Here is a 26,714-nt window from a genome sequence, read left to right as displayed (position 1 = left end):
AAGCTAAACTTAATATTCAATATTTCGAATTGATATTCAGAAAAATAAAATTTTTATTCAAAAGTTCCATTCGATATTAAGAATTTCCAATTAATATTCTGAAAGTTACAACACATATTCAGACTTTTCAAACATAGATCAAATTCAGAGAATGCAATTCATATTAATAAATCCGTTTTATATTCGGAATGTTACATTTCATATTCAGGAAATTTCACTGTAAGCATGTAAATTTATTGATATGACTGCATTTAACAAACGTAAGTTCTGCATTTTTTAGATTTGATAACAGCAACTGCTACCGTGCCTTTTGCTACGGCAAAAACGGTCTCATTATGGCCCTTAAATATATGGGCGACATATTTTTAACCCAGCTATTCTTTCTCTCTCACTCTTTCCTTTTCCACCTTCCTGTACTTCTCACTCTTACTTTCACTTTCCCTTTCTAAGCACCAGTTTTGTATGTTATGTAAGCTGATGAAATAACGCGCACATGTAAACAGCCACAAAGAGCGCAGAACTTAATACACACATATGCGCAAGAAAAAAGAGCGCATATGAAATGACATAAAGTACTGATATACATGTGTATAGCCAAAGCCAATATGAACAGTGCACGGACTTTTAAAAAGAGAATGTTGGTAGACGAAAAATTTTAATAGTGGTAGAAGTTGGTAGATTTTTTTTTTTTTTTTTCAAGAAAACAATAGCTACATTTTATATTTGTACAAAACAATTCATATTTTATTGTAAAACAAATAAAGCATATTTCACGGAAATAAAACTTAAAAAAAAATGTAAACAAAACAAAAAAATGCATGTAAATTTGTATATACATATTTGTATAGCTAATGCCTATATCATACTTGCTTTTTATACTCAGTTGAGCAGAGCTCACAGAGTATATTAAGTTTGATTGGATAACGGTTGGTTGTACATATATAAAGGAATCGAGATAGATATAGACTTCTATATATCAAAATAATCAGGATCGAAAAAAAATTTGATTGAGCCATGTCCGTCCGTCCGTCCGTCCGTCCGTCCGTCCGTCCGTTAACACGATAACTTGAGTAAATTTTGAGGTATCTTGATGAAATTTGGTATGCAGGTTCCTGAGTACACATCTCAGATCGCTATTTAAAATGAACGATATCGGACTATAACCACGCCCACTTTTTCGATATCGAAAATTTCGAAAAACCGAAAAAGTGCGATAATTCATTACAAAAGACAGCTAAAGCGACGAAACTTGGTATATGAGTTGAACTTATGACGCAGAATAGAAAATTAGTAAAATTTTGGACAATGGGTGTGGCACCGCCCACTTTTAAAAGAAGGTAATTTAAAAGTTTTGCAAGCTGTAATTTGGCAGTCGTTGAAGATATCTTGATGAAATTTGGCAGGAACGTTACTTCTATTACTATATGTACGCCTAATAAAAATTAGCAAAATCGGAGAAGGACCACGCCCACTTTTAAAAAAAAATTTTTTTAAAGTAAAATTTTAACAAAAAATTTAATATCTTTACAGTCTATAAGTAAATTATGTCAACATTCAACTCCAGTAATGATATGGTGCAACAAAATACAAAAATAAAAGAAAATTTCAAAATGGGCGTGGCTCCGCCCTTTTTCATTTAATTTGTCTAGGATACTTTTAACGCCATAAGTCGAACAAAAATTAACCAATCCTTTTGAAATTTGGTAGGGGCATAGATTTTATGACATTAACTGTTTTCTGTGAAAATGGGCGAAATCGGTTGATGCCACGCCCAGTTTTTATACACAGGCGTCCGTCTGTCCTTCCGCATGGCCGTTAACACGATAACTTGGGCAAAAATCGACATATCTTTAATGAACTTAGTTCACGTGCTTACTTGAACTCACTTTATCTTGGTATGAAAAATGAACGAAATCCGACTATGACCACGCCCACTTTTTCGATATCGAAAATTACGAAAAATGAAAAAATGCCATAATTCTATACCAAATACGAAAAAAAGCATGAAACATGGTAAGGTAATTGGATTGTTTTATTGACGCGAAATATAACTTTAGAAAAAACTTTATAAAATGGTTGTGACACCTACCATATTAAGTAGAAGAAAATGAAAAAGTTCCACAGGGCGAAATAAAAAACCCTTAAAATCTTGGCAGGTATTACATATATAAATAAATTAGCTGTATCCAACAGATGATGTTCTGGGTCACCCTGGTCCACATTTTGGTCGATATCTGGAAAACGCCTTCACTCTCATTAATACCTTTAATTTGATACCCATATCGTACAAACTCATTCTAGAGTCACCCCTGGTCCACCTTTATGGCGATATCTCGAAAAGGCGTCCACCTATAGAACTAAGCCCCACACCCTTTTAAAATACTCATTAACACCTTTCATTTGATACCCATATCGTAAAAACATATTCTAAAGTCACCCCTGGTCCACCTTTATGGCGATATCTCGAAAAGGCGAACACCTATAGAACGAAGGCCCACTCCCTTTTAAAATACTCATTAACACCTTTCTTTTGATACCCATATTGTACAAACAAATTCTAGGGTCACCCCTGCTCCACCTTTATGGCGATATCTCGAAACGGCGTCCACATATGGAACTAAGGATTACTCCCTTTTAAAATACTCATAAACACCTTTCTTTTGATACCCATATTGTACAAACAAATTCTAGGGTTACCCCTGGTCCACCTTTATGGCGATATATCGAAACCGCGTCCACCTATGGAACTAAGGATTACTCCCTTTTAAAATACTCATTAGCACCTTTCATTTGATACCCATATCGTGCAAACGCGTTCTATAGTCACCCCTGGTCCACCTTTATGGCGATATCTCGAAAAGGCGACCACCTATACAACAACCGCCACTCCCTTTTAAAACCCTTATTAATACCTTTAATTTGATACCCATATCGTACAAACATATTCTAGAGTCACCCCTGGTCCACATTTAGGACGATATTTCGAAACGGCGTCCACCTATAGAACTAAAGCCCACTCCCTTTTAAAATACTCATTAACACCTTTCGTTTGATGCCCATATTGTACAAACAAATTCTAGGGTCACCCCTGGTCCACCTTATGGCGATATCTCGAAACGGCGTCCACCTATGGAACTAAGGATTACTCCCTTTTAAAATACTCATTAACACCTTTTTTTTGATACCCATATTGTACAAACAAATTCTAGGGTCACCCCTGGTCCACCTTTGTGGCGATATCTCGAAATGGCGTCCACCTATGGGACTAAGGATTACTCCCTTTTAAAATACTCATAAACACCTTTCTTTTGATACCCATATTGTACAAACAAATTCTAGGGTTACCCCTGGTCCACCTTTATGGCGATATATCGAAACCGCGTCCACCTATGGAACTAAGGATTACTCCCTTTTAAAATACTCATTAGCACCTTTCATTTGATACCCATATCGTGCAAACGCGTTCTATAGTCACCCCTGGTCCACCTTTATGGCGATATCTCGAAAAGGCGACCACCTATACAACAACCACCACTCCCTTTTAAAACCCTTATTAATACCTTTAATTTGATACCCATATCGTACAAACATATTCTAGAGTCACCCCTGGTCCACATTTAGGACGATATTTCGAAACGGCGTCCACCTATAGAACTAAAGCCCACTCCCTTTTAAAATACTCATTAACACCTTTCGTTTGATGCCCATATTGTACAAACAAATTCTAGGGTCACCCCTGGTCCACCTTATGGCGATATCTCGAAACGGCGTCCACCTATGGAACTAAGGATTACTCCCTTTTAAAATACTCATTAACACCTTTTTTTTGATACCCATATTGTACAAACAAATTCTAGGGTCACCCCTGGTCCACCTTTGTGGCGATATCTCGAAATGGCGTCCACCTATGGAACTAAGGATTACTCCCTTTTAAAATACTCATAAACACCTTTCTTTTGATACCCATATTGTACAAACAAATTCTAGGGTTACCCCTGGTCCACCTTTATGGCGATATATCGAAACCGCGTCCACCTATGGAACTAAGGATTACTCCCTTTTAAAATACTCATTAGCACCTTTCATTTGATACCCATATCGTGCAAACGCGTTCTATAGTCACCCCTGGTCCACCTTTATGGCGATATCTCGAAAAGGCGACCACCTATACAACAACCACCACTCCCTTTTAAAACCCTTATTAATACCTTTAATTTGATACCCATATCGTACAAACATATTCTAGAGTCACCCCTGGTCCACATTTAGGACGATATTTCGAAACGGCGTCCACCTATAGAACTAAAGCCCACTCCCTTTTAAAATACTCATTAACACCTTTCGTTTGATGCCCATATTGTACAAACAAATTCTAGGGTCACCCCTGGTCCACCTTATGGCGATATCTCGAAACGGCGTCCACCTATGGAACTAAGGATTACTCCCTTTTAAAATACTCATTAACACCTTTTTTTTGATACCCATATTGTACAAACAAATTCTAGGGTCACCCCTGGTCCACCTTTGTGGCGATATCTCGAAATGGCGTCCACCTATGGAACTAAGGATTACTCATTAACACCTTTCATTTGAAACCCATATCGTACAAACGCATTCTAGAGTCAACCCTGATCCACCTTTATGGCTATATCCCTAAATGGCATCCACCTATAGAACTATGGCCCACTCCCTCATAAAATACTCTTTAACGCCTTTCATTTGATACACATTCCAGGGTTTCCCTCGGTTCATTTTCCTACATGGTTATTTTCCCTTATGTTGTCACCATAGCTCTCAACTGAGTATGTAATGTTCGGTTACACCCGAACTTAACCTTCCTTACTTGTTTCTCATTACAACAACAATTTTCCAATGTACCAGTACTTTTCTGCCACAAAATAACCGACTTTGGCATGTTATTGTTTACTTAAAACGTTTTTTATTTTCGTTCAAAATTATTCATAAAAAACTGATGAAAATATAGCAGGAAAATATTTGCGAGCTCATTTACTACATTTCTCTCATAAACAAATTTATTTCTTGTTTGAATTTGTGCACAAATTTTTCAAAATAAAAACCGAATTTCAACAAAAAAAAATGTCAGAAAAAAACAAAAGAAAAATCTAGTTCCATATGGGTGTTTTTAAATACAAGGAACAAAATCACCTTCTACAAAGTAAAATTTTTTATAAAATTTTAATAATTTAATTGGAGGCTGAAATAAAGTCCTTCCGATACAATACTCTTTTATTAATATTTGATTGGAAATGCTTGAAATTTTTAATCCATTACGCTTGGCGGTTTTTATGTCGTTCATTATAGAGAACTACCTTTCTGCAGCTGAACTACTGTGAGGTAATGTTGCTAAGGTAATATTGCTAAGGAGAACATTTATTCACTCAAATTTTCTTTTAGAAGACACTTTTATCCATCCTTTAAGAATATCGTCGAAAAATATCTTTTCTATTATTTCCTTATCATAGAACATAAATGATCGCCATTCGTTGTTAAGAATTTCCATGGAAGTCTTGTGAAATGGAAAAGCCTTAAGTAAGGGAAAAATCTTTACAACAATTAACTTTACAACAACTAAGGCATGACGTAGCTGAATGCGTTTATAACCATTTCAACTATCGTAGGAGTGCGGGTTCGACTCCCACTCCCGGGAGAAAAGGCTTTGAAGAGATTTACAAGGTATAATCGAAACAGCTGTCGCCTTGTCCGTCCTGATGTCACGTTGTTTAAATTTTTCCCAAATTATTAAATTATAAAATTAAAAAATTGCTTCCAATAAATGTTTTCATACATTTAAAAAAGCAATACGGGCAAAACCCCGATAAAATCATACAAGGGAAAAATCATTGTCATTTGACTAGAATTAATATTTTTTTTTTAATCAACATTTTCCAAAGGGTTTAACTTTTCGTCTTCGAAATTGAATCGTTTCTTAATTTCCTTACAAAGGCAAATGTTGTTTGATTTTTGGGCTTTGGTGGTAGAAGTGGTAGAAAATGAAAATGGGCTAAAAAGTTGGTAGATCTACCAATAAAGTCGTAAAGTCCGTGCACTGAATATGAAATACAGAAAAAAAACAAAAAGTTCAGAGAGGGTGGGAGAAAATAATAGCTGGGCAACTGAGATTATAAAAGCAACACAATGAAATAGTAGTCAATAAGTTTAATTTTAACATGCTGTAAGTGAAGTACGCGTATACATAGGATTTTGAAGATCTACTACCATAGTAGTGCTGTTGAAGGGGAGCATTGAGTGTTTTTATTCAACTTTTCAGTGACTCAATCTATAGAAGAGGCGCAGAATAATAGAGAATTCTTGAGACTCGCACTAATAGCCAGATTTATTAAGCAAATTGTACACATCTTTTTCATTCTGTTGTTCTTCAATACACGATATAGAAAAAACTCTTGCTCTTTTGATGAATTATTTAATAATGTGACTTGAATACGTACTCACTTTTTGGAACAACCCTTACAAAATATCGACGCATGGGAAATTGTTTAAAAAAAAAAAAAAACACCAATGCTGAGTTTTAGACTCAATCAAACCCGGTTCTTTGGACGTTGCAAATCACGTATTTCCTTGTTTTATGATGAATTGCACGCTAATTACATGCAAGAACGTCTGTTCCATCCTAAAAGGTGAGTACTAGTCTTATACGTGAATTTTTTGCTATTATTTGGCATGAAAAGGAGAGTTACATAAATACAGGTGAAGCTATATAAGCGTGTTAAAGAAAATAAATATATACCCTAAAATTCTTCAAACAAAAATGTTTAGGATTTCTGTCCGGTTTCCCTTTTAGGTGAGTTCAGAGCATTGATAACCACTTGGCAGTCAGATTAACTACTAAGTAAATTACCACTCTGGATAACTGCGCAGCCTTATTTGTTGGTTTTTTGCTTTAGTTCCAAAGTTAAATCTAAAGTCAAAATGGCTTTATTGAATTTCTAAATAATAGTTGATTAAAACGAGAAACTTTTTCATAGACCCCTGCAGGTTGTGCAAACCATCTCGTCTAAGCCACTGGAGCTCAGAAATAATTTTGAAAGGCATTTCTTCTGCTTCATGCTAAGAATAGTCATACCTACGAAAATACCTAAACATACTTTAAATTCACGGCACAAGTAACCGCTTAATTATGTGAATTTATTAAAATTTAGTGTTTAATAAAGTTAAATTAAAAAACGTAAATCACAAATGCCAGTGATGTTTATTAAGGCACACCAAGCTTCCGAAGGTCAACAGGGCAAAAAAATAATATTGCACTTCACCCACGTTGGCCTGCTGTTTATTGCGTTGTGACCTTTACCGGTGTAAAGCAATAAATTATTGTTTTATTTTACATTAAATTTCATAAAGATGAAATATGCATAAAAAGGTGTTGTGTGTTTACAAAAGTTAAAAGAAAAATATTTACAGGAAGCTTAGGGATACACCGAATTAATAATCTAGCCGCAAAGAAAACAGTTTTATTTAAAACGCGCTAGAACAGGTAAAGTCTTATGGATTTCAAGAAATCTTATTCGTGGTAGGAATTTCGAAGTTCGATTTGTGAACGTCTTCTCTAAGCTTGTGTAGCTCTACGTTTCCAGGTACGCTTCTATTGCGTCAGGTAACCTAAAAGGTACTGTTACGAATCTTAAGAAATTATCGATAGTTTTGCGCCTTTCGTTGGCACTACTGAAGTATCGAAGAAATGAACACAATTTTTCTCTACGTAAAATGTTTCTTGTTTGCAGCACTGCTCTATTGTTGTCCATAGCAAAGAGGCGGAGGTGTAAAAAGTGATATCAGAGGTATATGAAGTGTGAGCTTTACGTTTGTTTAAACTAAGTAATTATTTGGTATTTACTGCTTTTAATTAAACGCTTTTATTTAGGTTGACTTGACAGACTGGACAGCACTTATTTTGTAATTGAAATTTAAGTAACTTCCCGATAAGCTACAAGCTTCAAACTTGGAATATAGTGCGGAACCCGATTACAATGCAATAATAAGATAAAATCGCCGCTAGGTAGCGCAAGGGTCGAGATATTCACAAAAATCGTATTTGTGGTCCGATTTGCCTCATATTTGGAACACATAATACATACAAGAATAGAAAACGACGTATGAAAAAAAAATCGCCCCTAGGTGGCGCAAGGATCGAGATATTCACAAAACGTATTTGTGGTCCGATTTGGCTCATATTTGGAACACATAATACATACAAGAATTGAAAGCGACCTATGAAATAAATCGCCGTTAGGTAGCGCAAAGATCGAGATAGTCATCGTATTTGGGTTTCGATATGGCCCATATTTGGCTTTGGAGCACATAAATTCAATTTTTGTTTGTGAAATTTCAATAAAATAAAATAAAAAAAAATTTTAAGTTAAACGGTTTTATTGAAAGCAATATTTACATTAAGTAATAATAATATTAAAAGATAGCAAATAATTAGGCAGGTGCTAGGTACTAGTCATCACACTCGTCATCAATCTAGGGAGTTGATCAGAAAAATAAATAAAAGCGTTGAACGCGTCAAATTTCTATTGATAGTCATATATAAGACCAACTGAACCTTAATCAGGTTATGTTACGCCTCACATTTTTAGAAATTTCACGTGCCCAACGCGTTTATTTAATTGTCTGATCAACTCCCTAGATTGATGACGAGTGTGATGACCTGCCTAATTATTTTCTATCTATTAGTATTATTATTACTTAATGTAAATATTGCTTTCAATAAAACCGTATAACTTAAAATTTCTTTTTATTTATTAATTTTTTCATAGAATAATTTTGTTTGACTTCAACTGCTTTTCTGCTTTGAAATCATTATTATAGTAATGTTGTATCATAATTATAACATTACTATTTTCGTAGTTTTGTGGAAATACTATTGTAACTGGGGTTTCTTTTATGTGAGATATGGTTGTCTGTAGCAAAAATAACTTTTGGTTTTAAGTTGAATCTGATACAATTTGATCGTCAACAGTTTTAGAATGTATTTGGTGAAAATTTGCCAATGAAAAATATGCTGATGAGTGAAGTGAGCTGCATAGCCAGAACGTTGTACAAACAATGCCGTGTCCTAATGGTGCTGACGAATTGGAACTCTTCCCATTAGATGCATTTTATCCATTAGATTAATGTTATTCAATACTGGTAAGTATTATAAATCGTTATTGGTGATTGGTAGTCAATTTTAATAGTAAAATCGGCACGCTGAAGTACTCTGCTAGCATGTATTAGGTTTTTTGGCAATTGATTTCGTAACATATAGTGTACAATATGTTAACCCTTTTTCGTAGAATAAAAGCAGTAATAATTATTTTATATGCTTTCTTGCCTTGGAAATTTGAATCACTGCTTTTTTGGTTCGGAAATGAAATATATTCGAAATATATGACAAATTTTAAATCTAGTTTTATTTTTCAATTTCACTTTTTAATGATACATTTTTTAGGTAATGAGTAAGTTGGAGTTGCAGATATATAAATATTTGCATCAGAATTCCAAAAAATCATTAAATGAAATTTACTGCCTTGTTGCTATGGACGACAGTATAGAATTAGAACATTATTCTTCTTTTACAGACTGCGCTGCTTATACATATTCTCTGAGTTGCCTCGCTTGAATATTTCTACTAGGGACATGACATTTAGCAAACAGCCTTTTCAATTTGTTGATTATTTACTTCCGTTTTATCTCTGCATCTCATATTCGCTCTTGTCTTCCATACATGTATATGTGCGAGCAATGTGGTCTGATTTTTTTTATACTTTTCATGAAATTGAAATGTTATATTAATTTCGTCACGAACCCCAAAATTGTAAGTCCTTAAAGGAAAATAGATAGACCCACCATTAAGTATATCGAGGTTAGGTTAGGGTGAACTGGCCGGTCCATGAGGACCTCGCATAGACTGATTGAGTCCGACCAAACTTAAAAACCCTATTAAAAACCAGGACTTATGTTATAAAATAACTCCGTCCTCATGGCAAATATTAGAAGCTTCCTAGGACTTAAGCCACTTGCTGCTTCTAGATCTGACAGCTGTATTACTCCTAATAGCTGGAGTCTTAACCTGGCAAGTGCAGGGCACGAGCACAGAACGTGCTCGATCGTTTCCTCCTCCATCCCGCACTTCCTACATCTGCTATTACTGATGAAGCCTAATTTAAAGGCATGTGACGCCAGAAGGCAGTGTCCAGTCAGAAACCCGTCATGAGTCTACAGTCCTCTCTTTTTAATGGTAGAAGCAACTGTGTTAGTCTAAGGTTGTAAGACCTACACCTAATATTCGACACTTTACAGCCCCGCGCTTGAACCCACGCCTATCCCGCTTGGTCGATCATGTGCACCTCTCGCCTTCGCTTAATCTCGCCCAACCTAATTGGGACGTCTATGGAGCAAGCTTCAAGGGATGCACCCTTTTTAGCTAGTTCGTCCGCTTTTTCATTCCCATCTATTCCCATATGCCCTGGGACCCAATATAGATGTAGGCTTCTCCCTCTCCCGATCCTCTCCAGAGACTGCTTACACTCTAACACGCATTTAGATGCTGTGCTGTGTGAGATTATTTCCTTAAGTGCTGCTTGACTGTCAATATAGAAGTTAACACGGTTGCAGCTTAAGCTATTCTCTTCCAGGATTTCTACTGCTTTGGTTACGGCTAATATTTCCGCTTGGAAAACGCTGCAGTAATCCGGCAGCCTGTAGGATCTGATTATTTCCGGATCAGCGCAGTATACCGCAGACCCTACTCCTTCCACTACTAAGTATACCGAAATAATAAGGATGAAGAGTTGAGTTGATTTAGCTATATCCGTCTGTCTGTTTGTATGCAAATTAGTCCCTTAATTTTTGAGATATCTTGATAAAATTTGGTGAGCGGGTGTATTTGGGTGTCCGACTAGACATTTGTCGGAACCGACCGGATCGGACCACTATAGCATATATCCTCCATACAACCGATTTTTCAGAAAAAGAGGATTTTTGTCACATCTTCCTCAATTTATAAGATTGAAGCTTCAAACTTCTCCATATACTTTCGTATATTGCTCATATTGTTGTCTGAAAAATCATAGAGATCGGTGGTATATATATTATATACCCCATATAAACTGTAATTTTTGCCCCTTTTTTATGGCTAGAAGCTTCAAATTTCAACAAATTTCATCAAATAGTTACGTTTTCGTCATATATTGTTGAAATACGTGATTCATAGTCATAGTTTTTACATGCAGGCCACAAAAAACCTGAAACTTTGCACTGGTACAAAGTACCTACCTACTTTTATACTCAGTTGAGCAGCGCTCACAGAGTATATTAAGTTTGATTGGGTAACGGTTGGTTGCACAGGTATAAAGGAATCGATATAGATATAGAGTTCCATATATCAAAATCATCAGGATCGAAAAAACAATTTGATTGAGCCATGTCCGTCCGTCCGTCCGTCCGTTAACACGATAACTTGAGTAAATTTAGACGTATCTCGATGAAATTTGGTATGTAGGTTCCTGAGCACTCGTCTCAGATCGCTATTTAAAATGAACGATATCGGACTATAACCACGCCCAGTTTTTCGATATCGAAAATTTCCGAAAGTGCGATAATTCATTACCATAGGCAGATAAAGCGATGAAACTTGGTAGGTGAGTTGAACTTATGACGCAGAATAGAAAATTAGTAAAATTTTGGACAATGGGCGTGGCACCGCCCACTTTTAAAAGAAGGTACAGTGGACCCTCGGTTAACGTACACAATTGGTTCTAGCATCTTGCTCGTTATGCAAAACGTTCGTTAAGCAAAACCATTATTCCTATAAGAATCAATGTAAACTAAAATAATGCGTTCCAGGTCGAAAAAAAATACAGTCTTATATGTTTCAATTTGAATTTTTATTGAAAGAAACCTAGTACCTAGCATTATTAATCTACATTAAGCAAAAAACTGTCTAGAGTCGTTTGTTTCTGACGTCCCTTCAAAATTTGTTCAAAATGGGACACAGCATTATCGTTGAATAATTCTGTTGCACGTACTGCCGCTGTCTGACTGGGGTGATGCTTTTTAACGTATGATGCCACAAACTCCCATGCTTTGAGCATTTCTCTGATTGCACTAGACGGTTGCTGTTCTTCGGTTATCTCCTCGTCTGATAAAGTTTGCTTCTTAACATCTTGTTGTAAATCACATTGCAATTCTATAAGCTCGTCGGTAGTCAGATCTTCACTGTGCTCTGCCACAAGTTCAGCGATGTCATTTCCATCCACCTCTAGCCCAATACGGTCAGCCAAAAATATTATTTCGTTGGTTATTGGATCCGTAGATACTGCGTCGAGTCCTTCAAATGTGCATTCGGCAAAGCGGTCGGGCCAAAGATTTTTCCAGGAAGATTCGAGTGTTCTCTTAGTAACGCCTTTCCATGCCTTATCAATAATTTTGAGACAGGCAACAATGTGGAAGTGATCTTTCCAAAACTCTTTTAGAGTAAGATTTGTTTTTTCAGTCACGTCAAAGCAATGCTGGAAAAGTTCTTTTGTGTAAAGCTTCTTGAAGTTAGAAATCACTTGCTGATCCATGGGCTGAAGCAATGGGGTTGTATTAGGTGGCAAAAAGTGAATTTTGATGAATTTAAACTCTTCAATGAGTTCATCTTGTAAACTTGGTGGATGTAAAGGAGCGTTATCCATAATAAGCAGGACACGAAGAGGCAAATCCATCTCAATCAAATATTTCAGCACAGAGGGGCCAAAAACATTATTGGTCCACTCAGTAAAAAGAACACGTGTCACCCAAGCTTTACTGTTCGACTTCCACATGACATTTAGCTTACTCTTGTCAACATTATGCTTTTTGAAGGCACGTGGATTCTCTGAATGATAGACAAGTAGCGGTTTTATTTTCAAGTCCCCACTTGCATTGGAACAAAAAAGCAGAGTAAGGCGGTCTTTCATTGGCTTATGGCCGGGCATTGCTTTCTCCTCTACTGTTATGTAAGTTCGCTTGGGCATCTTTTTCCAAAAAAGACCCGTTTCATCGCAATTAAACACCTGCTGGGGCAAGTAACCCTCAGTATCCACAAGCTTCTTGAATTCGCCTACATAACTCTCGGCAGCCTTAGCGTCTGAGCTTGCTGCTTCACCATGCCTTATAACGCTATGAATACCAGTACGTTTTTTGAAATTCTCGAACCACCCCTTACTTGCTTTGAAGTCTTCCCTTCTTGCTGTTGATGTTCCTGGCGACTTTTCAATCAGAGTAGTGAATATCGTTTTAGCCTTCTCACAAATTATATTCTGCGAAATTGTGTCAGCTTGCATTTGCTTTTCGTTAATCCATATCAAAAGCAATCTTTCAACATCATCGAGAATTTGTGGTCGTTGCGAAGAAACTCTTGATACTCCCTTTGAAGCGTTTAGCACCTCAAGCTTGTCCTGATTCTTGAGGATAGTAGAAATCGTTGATTTCGACAAGTTGAACGCACGTCCTAAATCAGCCACACCCAAACCTCCTTTATGTTTTTGAATGATCTTGAGTTTCATTTCAATAGTTATTTTGGTCCTTGTATTTTTCTCCTTTTCCGAATTTTTTTTTGAGGGCATTTTATGTTAGTTATTTTGCAATTTTTATAAAAGCAAAATTAAAAATTTGTATGTTTCAACACGTCTTGTTAATTTTACGAACAATTCTGCACTAAAATAAAACAAAATTCTGAACTATGAAGCAAAAGCTAAACGCAGACAGCCCAATAATGTGAATTCGGGGTTTCCCCTGTTTAGGTTGTTATGCGAGACTTCGTTCGTAAAGCGAAACTTTTTTCCCAAAAAAATGTATTCGTTATGCGAAATGTTCGTTATGCGGGGCGTTCATTAACCGAGGGTCCACTGTAATTTAGAAGTTTTTCAAGTTGTAATTTGGCAGTCGTTGAAGATATCATGATGAAATTTGGCAGGAACGTTACTCCTATTACTATATGTACGCTTAATAAAAATTAGCAAAATCGGAGAAGGACCACGCCCACTTAAAAAAAAAAATGTTAACAAAAAATTTAATATCTTTACAGTATATAAATAAATTATGTCAACATTCAACTCCAGTAATGATATGGTGCAACAAAATACAAGAATAAAAGAAATTTTCAAAATGGGCGTGGCTCCGCCCTTTTTCATTTAATTTGTCTAGGATACTTTTAATGCCATAAGTCGAACAAAAATTTACCAATCCTTTTGAAATTTGGTAGGGGCATAGATTTTATGACGCTAAGTGTTTTCTGTGAAAATGGGAAATCGAAATCGGTTGAAGCCACGCCCAGTTTTTATACACAGTCATCCGTCTGTCCTTCCGCATGGCCGGTAACAAGATAACTTGAGCAAAAATCGACACATCTTTACTGAACTTAGTTCACGTACTTACCTGAACTCATTTTATCTTGGTATAAAAAATGAATGAAATCCGTCTATGACCACACCCACTTTTTCGATATCCAAAATTACAAAAATGGAAAAACGCCATAATTCTATACCAAATACGAAAAAAGGGATGAAATATGGTAATTGGATTGGTTTATTGACGCGAAATATAACTTTAGAAAAAACTTTGTAAAATGGTTGTGACACCTACCATATTAAGTAGAAGAAAATGAAAAAGTTCTGCAGGGCGAAATAAAAAACCCTTGAAATCTTGGCAGGTATTACATATATAAATAAATTAGCGGTATCCAACAGATGATGTTCTGGGTCATCATGGTCCACCTTTATGGCGATATCTCGAAAAGGCGTCCGTCCACCTATAGAACTAAGCCCCACACCCATTTAAAATACCCTTTAACACCTTTCATTTGATACCCTTATCGTACAAACAAATTCTAGATTCAACCCTGATCCACCTTTATGTCGATACCCCTAAATGGCGTCCACCTATAGAACTATGGCCCACTCCCTCATAAAATACTCTTTAATGCCTTTCATTTGATAACCATGTCATACAAACACATTGCAGGGTTTCCCTCGGTTCATTTTCCTACCTGGTTATTTTCGCTTATGTTGTCACCATAGCTCTCAACTGAGTATGTAATGTTCGGTTACACCCGAACTTAACCTTCCTTACTTGTTTATTTTATATTTATCTTAAACATCTTTTAGGTATGTACATCTGTTCACTATATATTTCTTATCTTATACATCCGATTAATGGAGATTACGAACGGGATAAGATTATTGTTCAGGCACATTCATGAAAGGTCCCGTTCTTATTTGTTGTTGCTGTATACATGTATATTTCAAGCGCGGCCGATTGGCAGCCATTCTTAAACCGACAGTACTTAAGTCTGAGAAATTCGTATTTCAATTAATAAATCAAAAGGAGTAAGTATTTCAGAACCACCTCCAACTGAACCAGTTAATACCGCGTTCAAAAGTCCTGCAAAGCTTGACAGTTGCCATTTTGTAGGATATTGCTATGTTAAAAGTATCAGTTGAAACCATTGTAAGGGAACGGAATTATAATTAGTACCGTGCCTTAGTGCAATAGTTCTGCGCTAGTTCGGACTTTGTATCGTTTAAGGAGTCATTTGCAAGTCAATAAAGCAGTGCATATTGCACCCTTAGAAAACAACAAAAGTTGGCTCTGCCCACAATTACATCCCAGGGCATAAATACAAGGAGCGATAATCTCCGATGCTCCTTTTAAATTGTTCCTACAAATTAACAAGACGGGACCTAAATGTTTTACGCCAACTTCGAACGGAGTCTGTAAAGTAGTGTAAACTCATCACTGAAAAGCGTTTCATGGCAGAGATACACTCGGAGTGTTTGCCAAATCACCACCGGGGGCCACCATGCTTAGAAAAACTTTATTTTTTTTTTTTTGAAAAAACTTGTTTCTAAATTTCAGATTTTCCTTTGCCCGGGACTTAAACCGATGTGGCAGCACGCCAAAAGGCTTTCGGAAGATTTTATCGTTCTGTTGTTATGCATTTGCTAAATCTCTTTAAATGAACACTGTCGAGCGACAACGAATTTTAGAAAAAAATTTTCAAAAGTTCTTTGATTCTACTTTTATCGAAATTTGGAGGTTGCTTCACCCCATTCAATAGGTGCGACCAATCACAAATTGTCATCAATGTCCTCTAACGGAAGTCCAAGGAAACTTGCTGTTTGAACAGGGGTGGACCATATGAAAGGGCTATTAGTGACGTTGGTTTCACATTACAATTAAAGAGATGGGTGGTGTCATTGCAAGCAGGACATACATTTTGTATATCGGGGTTGATTCTGGATAGGTAAGAGTTTATCCTGTTACAGTATCCGGATCGAAGTTGAGTTAGACGGCTGTTTGTGGATATCACTGAGTATCTGCTTGTGCTTTTTTGCTTCAAACGGCTGTGTTCTCAGGTGCCGTATAATGCTTAAGCTCCTGGGCGGTATAGTCTAATCAATCAGATGTTTTTTGTTGGGATGCAAAGGTTTCTGGGTATTGAAGAGAAACTGTTTGGTTAGCATTTCATTTCTCTCCCTAATGGGGAGTGCTCTCGCATCATTGTGTAGATTGTGTTCTGGAGGCATAAGAAGAGAGCCCGTAGCCCGTAATCTAATTTAACCCAATTTACTTTGTTGCGTCCCTCCCACAAATTTGGAGGTCATCGTATGCTATGCTAGAAAGAGAATTGCCTCCAAATTTGGAGATTGCTCACCACCCCCCTGCGAAGTATGTATATGTATTTTTGAAACGAATGTCTGCCGTCATCTTGGAAATGGGTTGCTTGCGATATCCATAAGCAGTTTGAACTTTAAAGCTTATGAATTATTTCATAAACTTTCTAAATATTTTGGTGTTAAAAAAGTCCACTCTGAACAACCTAGAAGGACAAGCGCTAATGTGATTTCCATATCGGTAACCCCTCAATGCAAGTCGATCATTCTAATATAAACGTGACAAGAAAACAAATCTGCTTTGTTCATATTTAACTACATTAATACATAGTTTACTTTCATTGAAAGTGAGATGTTGATATCGAACGAATTTGGTTCATTTTACTATAATTAATTTTCAATCGCCTTCGTTGACACTGAAGATTTAACAAACAAGTAAAAAGGACATTAAGTTCGCACGTGGCCTTGAGTGAAACGTTTTAAATAGCTTCTTAAGTGTAGATGTGTGGAATTGTTGTGGCTTATAAATTAATGTTTTGCCTCCTAAAAAAAATTAAGGCATTCCCATTGATAATTTGATACTGAGTTGAGCAGGTTGGACAAATTATCAAGGAATTTCAAATAACAGCGCTGTTGCTATCGCAGTTTTAGTCAAAACGCAAAGTGTGCAGCAAAAAACTGCAAAGTTACAAAGCGATTGGTGGCACGCAGCTCTCAGCTTTTACTTGGTTGTTCATGCACCGGTGCCACTTTCGTGTTAAATGGGCTAGGATGTTTGGTTCACTGGTCGACTACATACCCAGCTTCAAGTGTGAAGATGAAAATTACACAACCACAATGGTGTCAAGTTACATATAAGAATTTGAGCATTTGGAATATCAAGAAACGCTGCATACTCACCGTGTTGAATGGAAGAGAGAAGTGCGTAAATGCTGCCGTAAGTTGTAGAAGAAAGTGAGGAGTATTTTAAAAAATGTAAGGAAACAAATTTTACTATGAAGACCTTGAGTTATTAGCAGACAGAATAGAGAAAGAGGTGGGGTTTCAACCCTGGGGTAAACGGTAGAGAACGGTGACCTGGTAAACCATGCCAAGAGGGTGCTAAGATTATGGAGGGAATACTCTTTGCTTCCATAGCCGAAGGCACCAATGAAACGCACAGGGAAGATGATGACCCCGAGCCCACAATCTGATGAGATATTGCCTGCGGAGGTATTCAAATATGGCCGCAAACTGCTTTAACTTTTACGGCCTTCCGACTGATTGTAACTGTTGATTGTTCCCTTAGACTTCGTAAATCTACCACGAGGGAGGGCCCGTATTACGTGTTACGATCCGTGATCGAAACTCAATTTTAAAATCACAAAAGCTGAAATAGTGGATCGGATTAATGAAATATGAGAACTGGACACACATAGTACTCGTTAGATCCAAAGTTCATTCAAATTTTTAGAAATAGTTTGACAGTTGCATAGTTTTCGCTTGAGTGAAAATGGTTTTCGGTCTCTTATCGTAAAACGTAATACGGGCCATGATTTTCTCTAAGCCACAAATTGGAAAAAGACCGTGAAAGAAAATAGAACTTATCGCAGAGTTGTCGATTTTTAAGCTACCTTCGATATGGCGAAAATTTGCAGCTTAATGTGAACTTGGTTTCCATGCAAAACTTATACGGCTGACGTTGAGCAACACGACCAGTTGAGCTTGTGAGTGGTCGTGCCCACTGAAGTGAAGCACTGTTAACACAACAACAACAACCAGCTTAGTCAGAAATAGAAAAGTTCCCAGTACTAGCAATAAAGCGGAAAATTACTTTTTGTTAAAAATGTCACGTTAGACAAAGTGGGCAACTCTGAAATAAAGCCATATCTCCGCCAAAAATAATCTGATTCAATATGTCACTTTTCGTTGCCATTTTGCTACATTTATTACATGTAAAGTAAATCTCTCCGTAGGATTTGTGGTTCTCATCCAGTTCTCAACCCCTTCTCCCCGCAGATCCTCCATTGGAATATTTGTATAATTATTGGTTTTTTCTGGCACAATTTTATTATTTAATAAATTCGTTTTAATTTTATATTTATGTTAACGTTCCCAGTCATTGTGTGGTTAAAGATATTAGGGTTGCAAAATTTGGCACATCGTTTGCCAAATGCGCAATTGTTACCACCACTTTGTTGGGGCTATAAGGGCAGTAATTTAAAATTATGGGAAAGTTGTATTGGATTCGTTTTACACATATTTACATTCGTCTACCCTAAACATGACTTACGATAGATGTATTTGTTTGCTTGTGCCAGAATTTTGTTCCGCTTCACAAGCGAAACGAATGAATTATAATTCAATTAAAGTACAAAATTACAAATTCACTTACTCGAGTTTTATGTATTATGGTGTGTTAGTTTTAGTTCCCCTTGAACATTTTTAGTACGACTGAATATCTAACTTCTAATACAAATTGCAAGAAACATTTTTTTGGATTTAAGATAAAGTCCTATTAGTTGGGACTATCGATATCGACATTTACTTCTCGACAGTTTTGTTTAGATGGGTTCCTGAGCCCTAGTATCCTATCGAATTTGAGGAAAAAAGGTTAAAAATGAGGTTTCCTCAACATTGATATTGGGCTTAGAATGATGAGAATTGCTTTTACCAATTTCTTCTCATCAAAAATTTATATACGTCTCGAGAAATCCTTTCTTTATAACTTTTAATTTGATAACGGCTTTGATGATACAACAGAATTGAGACAGGCCGGCCTCAACCCTGAAAACATTTTCCAAACCGCTAACGAAATAATTCGACGCCAAAAGTTATCAAAAAAATTACAATATTTGTCGATATGTCCGACCGGCAGGTAGATACATGAGTTTTTTTTAAAGAAAAGCATATAAGTTTAAGCCACTAGACGGCCTTTTTGATGTCTATTTTGTAGCGTCTGGATATTTTGGATGACGTTTTCTTTTCTGATAATAAGATCGCCTTGTGAGTCCATCTCAGCTCTCTCGTAATTTCGTATGTTGCCTTCGCACTGAATAACAAAAGGGGTACCATTAGCTACAGATTCAGCTTTTGTAGATATTGAATTGATTTCTTTATTTCAACTGAACTTCACAAATTATTAATATTTCCTAGAATTGTAAATTCCACGTATTGATATCTGCAAAGTATCAATATAAGCAAAGCTGATTTTATCAATACAGAGTCGCATTGGAAATTACTATGAGAATTAACTAAGATAGGTTCATTAATTTCACAAAATGCGAATGCTTTCGTAAGATTCTTAGTTAAAACATCTGCTTTCATATTTTCAGTTGAAACATATTTTAGTTCTAAACAGGAATTTTTGCCAGATTTTGTGCACTCAGATTATCACCATATACTACGGTGGGTGTATTAGCTTTACCAAAACCAATCTCAATAATCAAACGTCTCAAATGTAACGCTTCTTTGGCTGCAGACGACAATGCCATATACTCTGCTTCTATGCTGCTTAAAGCCACACATCTCTGTTTCTCCGACTTCCATGAAATGGGTACACCAGCTAAGAAAAATACATACCCGGTATACGATCTGCGGTTGCTCTTATCACCACCCCAATCTGTGTTTACGAAACCATTAAGTGCCTGCCCACATGAAGAATAGTTTAACTTAAGATCTTTTGTAGCTGTTAGGTAGCGTATTACATGTTTTACGCCTGTGACATCTTCACTATGGGGATTGTTATTTCTTTGTGCCAATTTTATAACCGAAAGATAGATATCTGGTCTAGAAGTCAAAGCTAGCCACATTAGCTCACCAATTGTTGACTGATATGTCGTTAAATCTTCAATTACGCACTCTTCGTTATCACACGCTACTTAAAAACCTGTATCTAATGGCGTAGCTGCGGCCACCGTGGTGTGATGGTAGCGTGCTCCGCCTATCACACCGTATGCCCTGGGTTCAACTCCCGGGCAAAGCAACATCAACATTTTAGAAATAAGATTTTTCAATTAGAAGAAAATTTTTCTAAGCGGGGTCGCCCCTCGGCAGTGTCTGGCAAGCGCTCCGATTGTATTTCTGCCATGAAAAGCTCTCAGTGAAAACTCATCTGCCTTGCAGATGCCGTTCGGAGTCGGCATAAAATATGTAGGTCCCGTCCGGCCAATTTGTAGGGAAAAATCAAGAGGAGCACGACGCAAATTGGAAGAGAAGCTCGGCCTTAGATCTCTTCGGAGGTTATCGCGCCTTACATTTATTTTTTTTTTTTAATGGCGTAGCTGCAACTCTACACTGTTGCATACTGTGAGTTTGTAACATATTATTGATATAAAGTGCCTGATTCATCGATATGTCATCTAGTTCACCGTCCCGTTGAATCTGTATACCCAAAAACATCTTCAATTGACCCTTATCGACGCTTTTAAACTTCGTGGAAGTCATCGATTTTATTTTCATCAAATCTTTTTTGCTTTGGCTTGCTATTAGTAAATCATCTACATAGATTAATATTAAACAAATACTACCTTTTATATCCTGTTTATACAAGCATGGCTAATTCTGCTGGCTGCATTTAATTTTAAGTGCCAGCCCCCCCCCCCCGCTTTTTTTAAACCATAAATTGCTTTGTTGAGCCTCGAAACTTTTTCGCTACTGTCTTCATACCCCTCTGGCAGCCACAACATCATTCAACTCGCTATTGAAATAGGCCGTACAAACATCCATTTGGTGTAAGTATAGCTTCAGCTCAACAGACAAAGCAAGCAATAATCGTATCTTTTCATACCGGCACACTGGTGAAAACGTCTCACAGTAGTTTACGCCAAACTTTTGTGAGCACCCTTTGGCTACCAAACGAGCTTTATAACGCACCATTTTCATCTTTTTTAGTTATATATACACACTCGCATCCAATTATTTGCTGACCCTTGTGTATGTTTGTTAGCGTCCACGTACCCTTCGCAATCAGTGCCTCATATTCCTTGTCCATGGTTGCCTTCCGAAAACATGAGTGCTTACAGGTAGTTGCTCCCTTAAATGTAAGTGGCAGCGGAATCTCCTCAGCTTGTACTGAATGTATGATATTATAACTCTTCTTCGGACGTCCTCTAAAGCCTGTCCGAATCAGTCTCGGTCTGTCTGGCCCGATTTTTAAATCTTGTATATGTTCAAAATCTGGTTCCTCTGCACTCGCGAAATCATCACTTTCCATATCGCTTCCGCTGCTCATTAATTCAAGCTGGATAGCGTCAACTTTACATGGAGACTTCTTGACTGTATCATGACTTGACTCGTTATCTGGTTAACTTCTTAATGGTAGATCAAACAATATTTGGCCATCACTCCCATTAAAATCTGAAGGTTCATCAACATCACGTTTTCCCACAATATAATGTTTTTTTTATCGTAAAGACGGTGTGCTTTTGGCACTAATGAGTATTCTACCAGGCGATACTTCTTCTCTTTCGGCTGAAATTTGTTATGACGTGTCTTATCTAAACCTAGAGCTAAGGACCAAAATGTACGCATATTTTTACATTGGGATTTCTTCCGCTCCATGCCTCGAATGGAGTCATACCATTTAGTGCTGATGTTGGCGATCTGTTCCGTATATAACACGCTGTCTGTACTGCCTCCGCCCAGAGAAACTCTGGCATATTAAAATGTACAAGCAAACTTCTTTCCATTTCAACGAGAGTGCGGTTCGCCTTTTCTTCAACACCGTTCTGCTGTGGACTATATAGAACAGACAATTGCCGCACTATACGATGCTGTTTTAGGAAATCATGGAAATGCTTATTATGTACTCGTTATCACTACGGATTGCTTTGATTTTTCGCCCAGTCTGACGCTTTGCCATATTCTTAAATTCTATAAATTTTTCGAAAACCTCATCCTTTGACTTCAGAAAATATGTAAATATGCGCCTGGACGTGTCATCAATAAAAGTTAAAAAATAAGCTCCACCAAGGGAACGCTTCTCAAAAGGGCCACATACATCAGTATGTATTAACTCGAGCAATACCTTTGAACGATTTTCTGACGCAGCTGGAAATGGCTGCGTATGTATCTTACACTTCATACACGTTCTGCACCGCGAACTGTCAAGAAAATCGGCTTATTCTATGCCGAGCACCATCTTATTTTTATGGATTTTTCAAACCACCATAATTAAAATGGCCATACCTGTTATGCCATACTACTCCACTTACCGAAATAAAGTTCCCCCTCATTTGCGAGACATGCAGAACATTCTCTAACGTTAGCTTACATGAATCGGTTTGAAGTACTTACCCGTTTCTGGTGCTTCCGAAACTGTAACTGAACGATTTGGTTGCTTCTGCGTACTGGTCGGTTCCGCCTTGGCTGAATTTTTACATTGACTTTTGTAATGCCCACACTGACTGCACCTATAACATTCTTTTCTCGACGCTTTTCTGCAATGGCTTAGTATTCGCATGAAACGCCTGTTGATCGCTGCATTGTATTGGTTTATATTCCGCCCCTCTGCCTCCCCTTCTTCTAGTAATTTAATTTTTGAGACTTCTAGGGAAGGCAAACTATCGCGTGACGAAATTTATCCATAGCTATGACGAAATTTTCATACTGCTTCGATAGACTAGAAAGCAATATGATTACTGCCAGCTCCCCGCCAAGCTTAATGTCCACCTCCGAGAGCTTATCTATGACTGAACAAAATTTATTTATGTAGACACACATATCGACACCATCTATCATCCGCAAACCGAGCAGCTTCTTATATAGCGATACCTTCTTTACTGGTCCGCTGGGTTGATGTACATCTTTGAACTTCCGCCAATCATCCGCTGCATTCTTGGAATTCCTCAAATAGCATAGTTGTGACGGCTTCACGCTCAGCATAATCATTGCTAAAGCTTTTTGATCCCAAGAAGCTGTTTCTGTTTCTGGCCGTTGTTCCTCCATTACCTTCTATGTCTCTGCATGCACCAGCACACTACGCATTTGGATGCTCCAGGTATCATAATTACCTTAATCCAATTTCTCTATCTGGCACATGGAACTCATTACGACTGTATGCAAATGTACGTTAAAAAAAATTTACATAATTTTACTATGTGGTACTTTCGACCGAAAATTGGTCTAAGAATGGGAAAAGTTTCGTAAACCCGAGAGAACTGGCTAACCTAGCTACAAAACAGATGTCAAAGATTTGCAAATGCTGTTTAAAAATTTCATAAACAAAAGAATGTTTCAATCGCAGGACAGTAATATTATGAAAAGAGTCTCTGACCACTTTTGGATGGAAAAATGTGACATAAACGAGTTAAAAATTACATATTTCGTAAATTTACATAACCTTACTTTTACAAACGTCTCGCACTAGCTATTCCTTTTAAGTCTAGACTGGTTTTCGCAACTGAGTTTCTCTAGGACTCACCCATACAATTGTATACTTATAATACATTTACACTGGCCTCATAAGCTGCGTTGAATGATAACCGATGGTTACCTTAGCATTTGACCACCTTCCCATACTCCTTTAAATACAGCGATCAGCAAATTTCATCACCTCTGAAGGGCAGACTTTGTTAACTTCAAAAAAGCTAAATGGGAAGACTGTACAACTTTCACAAGTCAATGTTTTGCTTCTCTTCCCATTCCAACTGATGTCCGGTAAAGCGAGTTCTCGTTCCGAAAAGTCATCACTTCAAAGAGAAAACTCGGCCCTTGAATACAAACCTGCCAAATAGGAGGAGTATCTTAGAAATGGGAAGAGTATCTTATCTGCGGATGTCGGTAAATTGTGGTCAAACGTCGAGCGCTTTCTGTCGGCAATGTATCCTTCAGTAGACACGCCTGACGTTTTGTAAACGGACGGGCACATAATTATTAACACGACGAGCCACCCATTACCATCATCCCCACAGAGGTTGAAAAATCTATTTAAAAGGCCAAACCCTCTAAATAAATAGGCCCAGACGGTGTACCCATGTCAATGTTGAAACACCTTGGTGAAGAGTGAGTAAGCAACCTGACCGACGTCTTTAAACTTTCGTTGAAGCTCTTAGACACCTAAAGATCTTGGGTGAAACATTCGACAATACTCTCACCTCCGAGCCCATGTCTCCGAAATTGTATCCATATTACAAAGCCGCAACAAAATCCTCCAACGCGGCACTTCATATGTTACGAGTCACCTGTCAGTTCGCGTGGTCTAAAAAACAGACACTGAAATGGCTGCAGGCCTTCTAAAATGCTGCTTAATTATTTTAGCAAACAGCTGCTTTATCTAGCCCCGCCTCCAAAAGGAATAAGAAAACATCTCTATTAACATTATGATGACGTCCGGCACCTGCCAGTGCATCCGTTTCATTCAGATAAGCAAAAGGAGGCCCTATGCCTATTCCACACAGAATCGGTAAACACGTTTGTTAGGTCAATATACGCTATCGAACCCTTGCAGAAGAAGAAAGCAGACTACCGAGAGAGGCACTATTCACCCATTTCCAACTTCGTTCTGGATACTGTAACAGGTTAAACTCTTACTTGTTCAAAATCAACATACGTAATGTAAGTCATACAAGCATTACACGAACCATCTTTTTCAGTTGTAATGTGGAACCTACGCCTTTAATAGCAACCTTCTTATGGACCAGAGCCGTTGAAACTGCTAGTCTCTTGGACTCCTGTTAGTGGAATTTGATGTCAACTTATGAGTGATCGCACTCATTGAAATGGAGCGAAGCACTGTTAGCACAATAACGGTAAAGCAACAATTTGCCATTTCGTTTAAATTTTTCCTAAACACTTTTTTCTGTTTTGAAAATCTAAAAAATAATGGTGATATATTGGAAATTTCAAATTATATGTAAATATCTGTAGTCAAAATCAATGAAAAGTTCATTCTAAAAAATATCCAAATAAAACGAATTTGACACAGAAAAAGGATAGCACAAAGGAAGTCACCGAGCGCAAGAAACTCCGATGTCTGTCCGATCTCCTCGTCACCCTCTCTTCATCAAGCAGCAACTAACCAAATTTTTATTTACTGAAAATTATAAAAAAAAGGACGTGTGGCACTCGGGGACTGCCACGGTAAAGCTATTGCATATTATCAACTTATGCAATTATAATATTTATGCAACATTTTGTTTTCTTTGATATTAATTCAAGTTTTATCTTTGATATTAATTCAAGTTACACTTTTTAAGCGTGGTGACCGATAAGAAAACAAATTTTTTACTTTTATTGAATAAATATAGCGTGCAGGTCATCTGGCATCTGGCAGTTTCCAGTGCCATCTACAGCGCAGTAGTGAAGATAAATGTACACCAAAGACAACAACCAATGTTCGCATAAATAGATCCAATTTTATGTAATCAGCCTGTTGCTAACAACGAAACTTTTTCGAACAGTTTCGAACCTTTTTTGCAAATATCCGTTACGTTTTTTTTGAATAAGCGCCAAGGCCGCGATAAAATCTATGCAATAGCTTAAAAATTATTTAAATTTTAAGTTTATACATAAACTTAAATAGAAGGAAATTTCTTATTTGGAAGAGCTTAAAGGGAATTGTCAGGGGAAAAATGTCACATAAAGCAAGTTGAAGAATGCAAGCAATTCCGTACGCGTCCGCTTTCCTCGTTATCTCTATAAAGTAGCGAGTTTCGGAAGCAAAACTTACTGTTGTAAACCTGGTCTAAGAAAAATTATATATTCCATAAAACTAAACACCCTAATCTGCATAACCCAGAGAGTTTAGCTAACAAATTCATGTTGTTTTGCCTGTAAGCCTTACAGTGGCTATGCAAATTTTTAAAGAGGGACGTTTCTGCTATGGTCACCTTGCTATGAACAAGGCGTTGGTGTATGTAGTATATATATACTATATACATACGAATAGTTTAGTGTTTACCCCCACTCAAATCAGCGCAATGAAAGCAATTTGATTTTGCTTAGCGACGCAAATTTAAATTACGCACTAAATATAAATTCGAAGGCTTTTAAACTTTAAAGGAATTCATTCTGATATATATCCGCTGTATCAATTTGCTATCAAGCGCGGTGACAAACAGATTCCGTAATAGTTTT

This window comes from Eurosta solidaginis, chromosome 4 (genome assembly GCF_040869045.1).
Source record: "Eurosta solidaginis isolate ZX-2024a chromosome 4, ASM4086904v1, whole genome shotgun sequence".
NCBI lineage: Eukaryota > Metazoa > Arthropoda > Insecta > Diptera > Tephritidae > Eurosta > Eurosta solidaginis.
Note: the sequence above shows the minus strand (reverse complement) of the source record.